The sequence below is a fragment of the Dermacentor variabilis genome, chromosome 5 (assembly GCF_050947875.1).
Source record: "Dermacentor variabilis isolate Ectoservices chromosome 5, ASM5094787v1, whole genome shotgun sequence".
NCBI classification, from domain to species: domain Eukaryota; kingdom Metazoa; phylum Arthropoda; class Arachnida; order Ixodida; family Ixodidae; genus Dermacentor; species Dermacentor variabilis.
In genome coordinates, this window is record NC_134572.1 from 67649398 (window position 1) to 67658120 (window position 8723).

At 43.1% G+C, this 8723-nt stretch overlaps 1 non-coding gene across 1 annotated transcript; it reads left to right on the top strand.

Moving 5' to 3' along the window:
- The first annotated feature begins 2524 nt into the window (after positions 1 to 2524).
- TRNAV-CAC (transfer RNA valine (anticodon CAC)) lies at positions 2525 to 2597 on the top strand. Its single transcript has one exon. It is a non-coding gene; the product is annotated as a tRNA-Val (tRNA).
- The last annotated feature ends 6126 nt before the right edge of the window (positions 2598 to 8723 follow it).

Here is an 8723-nt window from a genome sequence, read left to right on the forward strand (position 1 = left end):
AATCTAAGTTGACCAATGTTTGTGATAAAAGTGCGTTGCTTTTAAGTTCGATTGTAAGGCAACAAGAGCGTGAAGACATTGGTTATGTGTTGACAAGCGAAAACCATACCATGTATACGCACTACCAAGGTCAGTGTCATAGCAGGCTAGACCGAATTTATGCTCCGTTAACCTTTGTACCTTTCTTTTCAAGTTACAAAGTGTTACATGTTAGTTTTAGCTATCATCGCCTCGTTATGTCAACAGTAGGAAAGAAACAAAAACCATCGAAATTCCACTGGGACTAATGAAAACTAAATGGTACGCTTCTGCACGATGACGTTTTTCAAAAGGCAGTTCACGAAAAGCTCGAAAATTTGCTCAGCATAACTACGTCAGCGTTCTTCATTGCAGAATGGGAACTCTTCAAAAGAGTCGTTAAATTCACCGCGATTGAAAGAACATGCGTAGTTTATCACAAAGAAAAAGAGCGTGGGAAGGAATTGCAGCTTAGGTTAAAATATACGCTCTGCGCAGAAAGCTCTTCGCCTGGCTTATTTTCGAAAGAAATCAAAGAAGTGAAGTCTGAGCTTGAAGTCATGGGTGAAGAAAAGTACAGGGGTGCGGTATTAAGGGCAAGGGCCGAGAGTTCATGGATGGGAGAGACGCCTACCAAGCGAGCAATAAGGGACGAGAAGAAACACGCGGTTTCCAAAGAAATAACAGAAATAAGTTATCAAGGGGAAGTCACTAGTGATGCTGGAATGATTGAGCACGCATTTGAGTTTTATTATGAAAGTTTGATGGGGAAAGAGACATGTGATATTGAAAGGTTTAGAAATGACTTCTTGCCATTAATTCCAATATTATAAGACGAGGTCTGGGAAGCGCTCGACAGACCAATAAGCCTTTCAGAAGTTGAGGATGCGATTGACGAATTAACTTAGTCCCGGCAAGTTGCCGGGGCCTGATGGTCTGGGAGGGGCTTTCTATAAGAGCTTTAGAAGTGGAATAGCTGTAGCAGTACACCGCGTGATAAGGGAGATGTACGAGAACAAGGAAGCACCTCCTTCTTTTCGGACATCGCACGTTATTTTAATTCCTAAAGCGGAAGATCGTGCGCGATTTTTGGCGGTTGAAGCCTACAGACCAATAAGCTTGACAAATACGGACTATAAAGTTTACACTAAAGTACTGGTGCGACGATTGCAGACTGCTATAAAAGAACTTGTAGGCCCTCATCAGACATGCGGTATCAAAAGCAGATCGATATTTTTGAATATACATATTGCAAGGGCCATACTGGAATGTTGCGATGAAAGGGAGGACAGAGTAGCTATGATACAAATTGACCTTGAAAAGGCTTTTGACAGAGTCGTCCATGATGTCATATTTTTGCTCTTAGAACATGTTAAAGCCGGTGCAGTGATAACAGATGGAGTAAGAATGGTGTACAAAGATTGCACTGCAAGGTTAGTATAATTAATAGGAAATTAGGCGCCAGTATAAAAGTGGAATCATCAGTAAAACAAGGATGCTGTTTGTCGCCTCTATTATTTGCCTTGTATTTAGAGCCATTTTCTTTGAAAATAATTAAAAGCCAATCTATTCGTGGGTTTATCTACGCAGGAATTGAGACTACAGTTTTGGCTTATGCAAATGATGGGACATTTTTCTACCGTGATACAGAAAGCGTGAATATAAAACTATCAAAGAGGTTGTTTCTTTTTGCGCCGCAACTGGAAGTGTTGTCAGCTGGACTAACTAAGCGCCCAGGTTTATGGCACGGCAGCTGGCCACAGGCACCCGAGTATTTTTGCAATAAGAACTGAAGCGTTACCCCTGAGAAATATCTTGGGGTGCCACTACAACATTATCGTGACAGTGCCGCGTTTTGGATCGAAGCAAAAAGAGTTAAAGACCAGACAGAAAAGTGGGGCGGGCATAATTTCTCTGTTTTCAAGAGCTAGTTTTTGCAATTTGTTTTTAGCTACAAAGGTGTATTGGTGTACTACAAGTGTTATGCATGGCAAGAATTTCGGTGCAGAAACTTCACAGAGTGTTTGCGGTATTTATATGGGGATCCACTTGGGAAAGAACTAGCCGGTGTAACTTGTTTCATTCGGTGAAGAATGGAGGACTAGGGTTAACAAATTTGTTTTTGAAACAGATTGTTATTACGTTCTTTTTCTTAAGGGACCAAAGTGATATGTTTCTGCGTACTGTTATTCATGTGAGATTAAGCTCTTCATTGCCTGAGTGGTTTGTCTCATCGACAAATGAACAAACTCGAATATCAATTGACTTTCTGAAGGAAGTTGCTATGTCCTCTTCTTTACCGAAAGCGCATTTTCCGAATGAGTTTTTGACTTCTGTAACACGTAAGAAACTTTATAGTGATCTGGTTGATGTTTACTTGCCGCATCCTGTTTACTGCACGACGTACAACTTAGTACCTGAACGTTTACGTGGTGTTGAAATGAAGGTAATAAAGAAAGAAAAAAAGCTCGATGCTCATCGCCCAATAGGATACCGTTGCCACCTCGTTTCCGTGGTGTAGCGGTTATCACGTGCGCCTCACACGCGCAAGGTCCCCGGTTCGATCCCGGGCGGAAACATTTTTTTTTCAATTACCGTCTTTTTTTTCATTCTTTTTTTACGACTTGTTGAGCACTGTTGACTTCTACTTGGGGTGAACCGTTGACGACGAAAAAAAAAAAAAAGAACAGAAATTCACAAACCTCGTCACACTGGAAGACGTAAACTCCTAAAGGGCCGATCACTAGGCTTGGCCATTGCAAACCGACAAGTACGGTAAATAGATGACGCGCTGAGGACCGCATCTTCAAAGTGTCGAACCGCTGCACTGCGCAACAACACCCGAATTGCCAATCGAAAGCCCGTGCGCATCCTTGCTCTTGAGGAAATCCTTGCCAGAAAATTTTTTTTTTCGTTAGAAACAGTTGGCGTTGGCGCTCGTGTTTCGTTGGTCCTCTGTCATCGTCAATTTGGCGCTGTTTGTCACAATGAAATTGTCACAACTAGCTCGATCGAATTGCCTGTGGAGAATCGAGGCGTTGCGCATGTATACAGACGCCTTTACGTCAGACGTCCTGCCTACAACGCCACCTATTATGAGACGTGACTTCAGTAAAAGGTCCAGAACTCACACAACCGTCACTGGAAGAAGAATAGGCAAATAACTAAAAAATAAAGGTGTAAGGAAGAAGAAGTACGCCGTGCCGAGCTCCGCAGCCGGATCGCCAGCGCTACTGAAGTGGGGCTCGGGCTAGACGCTGTTCCTGGTTTGTACTGGCTAAGCCTACGCTGTTGCGTCTTCTTGTCCGCGTCCTTCGTGTCGTTCACAGCCGTGTCGGACTTCTTTGCCATAAAGGGAAAAGGGGAGGCAAGGGTTTGTGACGTAAACCGGACGCGGTCCCTCGGCTACGGTGTGGGTGAAGGCAGTAAAGGGATGGCGCTTGCGGCCGCTAGAAGTGACGCGTTTTGGCAGTGAAGCCCGCCTCCTGGCAGCACATGGTGACACGATATTTAAGGTTCTCATGTTTCCTCTAATAATGAACGAATTTGAAAGATCCTTTTGTTAACACGATCCATACGGACGGCTCCTGACAACTTCTAACGTATAACCAAAACTTTCAATCGCGCCTGGTGAGGGGACTGCTTAATATAGGGTATTTCGGGGAAATTAGGATAGCTTTTCAAGTCTTAAGGGGAGATTTGAACTTGGAAGTAATAGAGGAACATTTCTTAAAATGTAGGTAGAAGATATTTATACAGTTACGCAGAGAATAACGCGAGGTATAACCATAGTATGCTAGCTACGTAGATTATTGTTCGCGTTGCTTAGCTTTTAAGTTTTACTTTTAAGTTTTAAGTTTTTAGTACTGCTGTAAGCTACTCTTTAAGAGGATGCCTTAGCTTGGGCCCAACTCCGACGCGGCCTATTCAAATACATGTAAAATGCAAAAACGTTTTTCTTAGATAACCCCTGGGAAGATTTTAATGAAATTTGTTGCATTTGAGAGAGAAAGCTAAATTCTAGTGAATGTTGGAAGCGGAATTTCGATTTAGGTCCCGAATTCTGTTATAAGAATTTTCAAAATTTTGAAAGTTCGGAAAGAAAATAGAAGCACGAAGTTTACAAATTCATATCTCCGCATCAAGAACAGATATCGCGGTTCTGTAAACGGCATCCATTATATCGTTAAAAGCAGACAAATTCGATACGTCATTTTATATTTTACGTGAATTTGTTACGTTGTTCACAAGGGTTCTGCAAAATCTGTATTTCCATATTGCTAAATTTCTTTAGATTCATGTGTGACATATCAATTTTGTCCGCTTTAGATGTGCTAATAGATGCAATTCGCAGCAATATATTATCGTTTTTCGTTGTTGAGTTACAGAGTTGTAAACTTGATAGTTTCGTTTCTTGAAAATTTTCGATTTCTGCCAATTTTTAATAAAATATTAACGACGTAAATCGAAAATTCGAAACCAACAGTCGCTAAATTTTAAGTTTTCCTTTTAAATGCGATAAACCTCATCAAATTTGGTGCAGTACTTGCTGAGAAAAACGAATTCTATTTTTACGTGTATTTAGATGGGGGCACCCGAGCTAAAGCTTCCTCTTAACTCCTCCTAAACTAATTTTTGTATACATCGAAAATAAATGTGCGCAGTTTACAACGTCTTTTTTTGATATCCTTGCCGCCATACGCTCCCTATTCCTTTAATTTCCCTGCATGGCCAGCATGACTGAATGTTCTGCTAGAAGCAGGTAAGACATCTGTCTACACGCACACACGCACACACGCACGCACACTGAAACGGAACTATGAAATGACTGTGAAATGAAACATAAAAAGAAAACAAAAGGAAAACCACAAGAACGGCCAGATCAAATTGTAGCAAAGTGGCGTTCGAGGTCTGAGCAGCTGCAGCTTTTTTAACTATTCTGATTGAAATCGATCTTTTTCAATTTCATCGAGCTCAGTAGAGAAGAATATACAGCTGTGTGCGGCCTGGTTAGGCAGGTGAATATATCCTTGATCAGTTTTCTTCCTTTATGCATGACGATGTAGTACGATTAAGAAAGCAAACCAAACGTGAGTCATAAGCTTCGCATTGTAGCTGTGATCAGCACCAAGCACAACAACGCCGCCTCACCAATGCAAAATTAAGCTTAATGAAGGGGTGACAGTCTCGGATGTCCCGCCGCAGGTCGTGTGTTTTGGCGACCTACCAGCAGATATCACGACCGAGCGTCCGCGTGTATAATAGATAGAGAAAAAAATATTAGGAGGAAGCGTCACGTGACACTCTTGTAGCCTAGTCACACATACACACACACATACCCGCCGTGGTTGCTGAGTGGCTATGGTGTTGGGCTGCTGAACACGAGGTCGCGGGATCGAATCCCGGCCACGGCGGCCGCATTTCGATGGGGGCGAAATGCGAAAACACCCGTGTGCTTAGATTTAGGTGCACGTTAAAGAACCCCAGGTGGTCAAAATTTCCGGAGTCCTCCACTACGGCGTGCCTCATAATCAGAAAGTGGTTTTGGCACGTAAAACCCCAAATATAATAATAATAACATACACACACACAAAAAAAAACTGGTACAGGAAAGACTCACAAGAAATAGGCCTTCATCATGTGATCGGAAGTCAGTAATTTCTAGCTGCGGTGTTGGCGGGCAGTATGAGGGAGAACAGAGTGAAGAGCGGGTGGAGACCGGCTGATTATTACGGGACATCATTAAAGGGACACTAAAGGGAAAAGTTATTTCTTCTGCATCAGTAAATTACCGTTCTACAACATCAAAAACACCACCCTTACAACGATAAGACGTTTCGTAAGCCAGAAAAAACGCAAGAACGAAATACGGGTGGCGACGCCTACTTAAGTTCCCGCACCTGGGGACTGTGGCGTCTTCGATTTTGATGGCATCTTCTAGGGCCTACTAATTATATATAGCGGTACAGATTGACTACATTGTGTTCTAAAGGAACCACATATTAAACATGGCAAGTTTCGGGAACCTTTATTCAGCCAACGCGGCCCCCAAATGCGAAAACATACTTTGCAATCCCTGACGTCACGCTGACGTACCGGCGCTTGGGTTTCGGCGCGAAATTCGAATACTTATACTTGAACCTTCATTTTTCCATCTAATAATCAAACTATTTTTCAATAATCAAGCAAACTATCTAATAATCAAACTATCATTAGTCTAAACTGACTGACTGTTTCGCTTTAGTGTCCCTTTAAGAGATACCGCTGACAAAGCATTGCCTCGAGAAGTCCAGCAACCACGAAGGGCCTGTTTCCCAAGAGTCAAGGCCCAGATCGGCCACGAAGAAAAGGACGGTCGGGTTCATTAGAAGTTCCTTTTGCCGAGACTAACTTCCTGACGTTATGCTCCTTCCTAGTGTTTTTCCTTTCTCCAAACAAAGAAAAAAGAAAGCTGAAAAACTTGTTGCAGTTAAAATTTACACACTGAAAAAAAAATATCAGCACGAAAAAAACTCTTCTTGAACAGCGATGCATTTCCCTACACCTTTTGAGCTCCCATTTCTTGAAAAAGGTGTTATGCACAAATTTTCTAGCAAAAGTTTATGCTTTGAGTAGTGCATGATCTAAATTGCGCAGTTGCAATATTGATGCTAGAAAGACAACAAAATGCCGGTCAAAGAGGTGATGTCGAAGGGATCATGCAGACTCTTCGGCTTCCACAAGGAAGCCTTGTTGGCTGAACCTTGTTCTGTAAATTTGTGTTTCTGATATGAACCTACTTACCGACCAGATGAAACGCTACTTATCGAAAAAGAAATAATGCAGTGAAAACTTCTAAATGAACAATCGAATTTACAAGTATAGTGTATAAATTCTGACGTTCTGTTCTGATGTCCACTTCATCTCGAATACTCTATTTTTAATCATCAGATACACGCGATAGTGACGTGGAGGATTCTGTTGACCTGCATTTACGAGATCATTTTGGGGTACAGCTGGACGCGTGAAACACGTGTACACACCATTTCTTTCTTTTTGCTTTCGTCTTGAACACGGTTATACGTACGTACTTGCCTGTACCTGTGCGCATAAATTTACATTACTAGCAATGAAAGAGTCACTTGCGCCCCCGATGGGCTACGTTTTCACTGGGCCCAATCATTTCACTTAGTCGCAGTAGTGCATTCCCCCGTCTCAGTGACACATGCCCACGCTAGGGAATTGGTCAAACTTCGAAATTCACTTTGCAATAGTGAATTGGTTGGTTGCTCTCGATTTACTTTCGGGGCATAACCATTTTGAAGGATTGGCGTAGAGTCGGATGGCATTAGAAAAGACATTTTGTTATTGTTAAATACAGCGAAAATTTTTATGAAGAACCAATTGAAAAAGTAACATAATATATTAAGAAATAATAAAGAAGTTGTCTTGGCAAAAGTAGAAATTCCTCCAACGTCTGAGAAAACATTCCTTTGACCATGCACAAGTTTTGATTTGTAACGTCTTGATTAAAGAAACGAAAAAAAAGAAGAGATAAATGCTCCGATTCCCTTAAGCATTACAGGCATGTGTGGATGCCCCCCATGGTAGTCTTGGTCATTCATATGTTCGTGGGTGGTTCCCAGATGATATCCTGGTCCATCATCATTGTAGACTGTGTCCAAAGGATAGGAGTCTTCCAGAGAAATAATGTTTGGAACGAAAAAAACAATTATCTCCGAGTCGTCAAAACGGTGGCTCTAAACAGTTTTTTTTCTTAAAAATAAAAAAAAGAACGGTGACAAAATAAACATACATTGTGTAGGTACTCTCAGCGTCACCACAGAAAGGGCATAGCTAATGTGAAGGGTGTCAGACCAGCCCTGTTAGATAGAGTAGTCGACGCCTTGTTCTCCAAGATGTGCCAACACTTTCGTTTTTTTCTTGTTCCAAATAAACCTCTGCTACAGCCGAATGTCACGCGCGAGCTACGCGTAGTTTCGATGTGCTGATAACAAACATCGTGCATCTTTCTCTGCCACAATTTCTCTCTCTGTCTGTCTCTCTCTCTCTCTCTCTCACACACACACACACACACACACACACACACACACACACACACACACACACACACACACACACACACACACACACACACACACACACACACACACACACACACACACACACACACACACACACACACACACGCGCGCGCGCGCGCGCGCGCGCACGCACGCACGAACGCACGCACACTTGGCGTGCAATGAAGTGTGCGCAGACATTATGGCGGGAAGGGTTTAAAAGGCCTTCGCCGTCCGTTGCGCTTGGCTGACTTTAAATACGCAACCGGTTTCACAGGCGCCGTCGGTGGGGCGAGCACTCTGAGGACCTTCGGCTAGACGCTCCCGCCCTCGCCTGTAAACAATGTCGGCGCTTTCACTCTCTGTCGCACCATATGGCGGACGCATTCACGAAGGGCGCGCGTCTTTCCGTACTCCTGTGAGCTGCGTTGCTCTTCAGTACAGTCTCCACAATGTCGGGCCTTTACACTAAGAAACACGTGGAGGACGTCTTCGACAGGTCGGAGTGCCCTACCTTTCAAATTGCACAGGATAGCGGAGGAGGAGCTTGGAGAGACACCCGCCAAGAGGCAGGATGCGCTAGCGCAATTGGCGCAACTGCTGTCAGGTGAGGCGCTGGAACGACTCCGATGATATAGCACG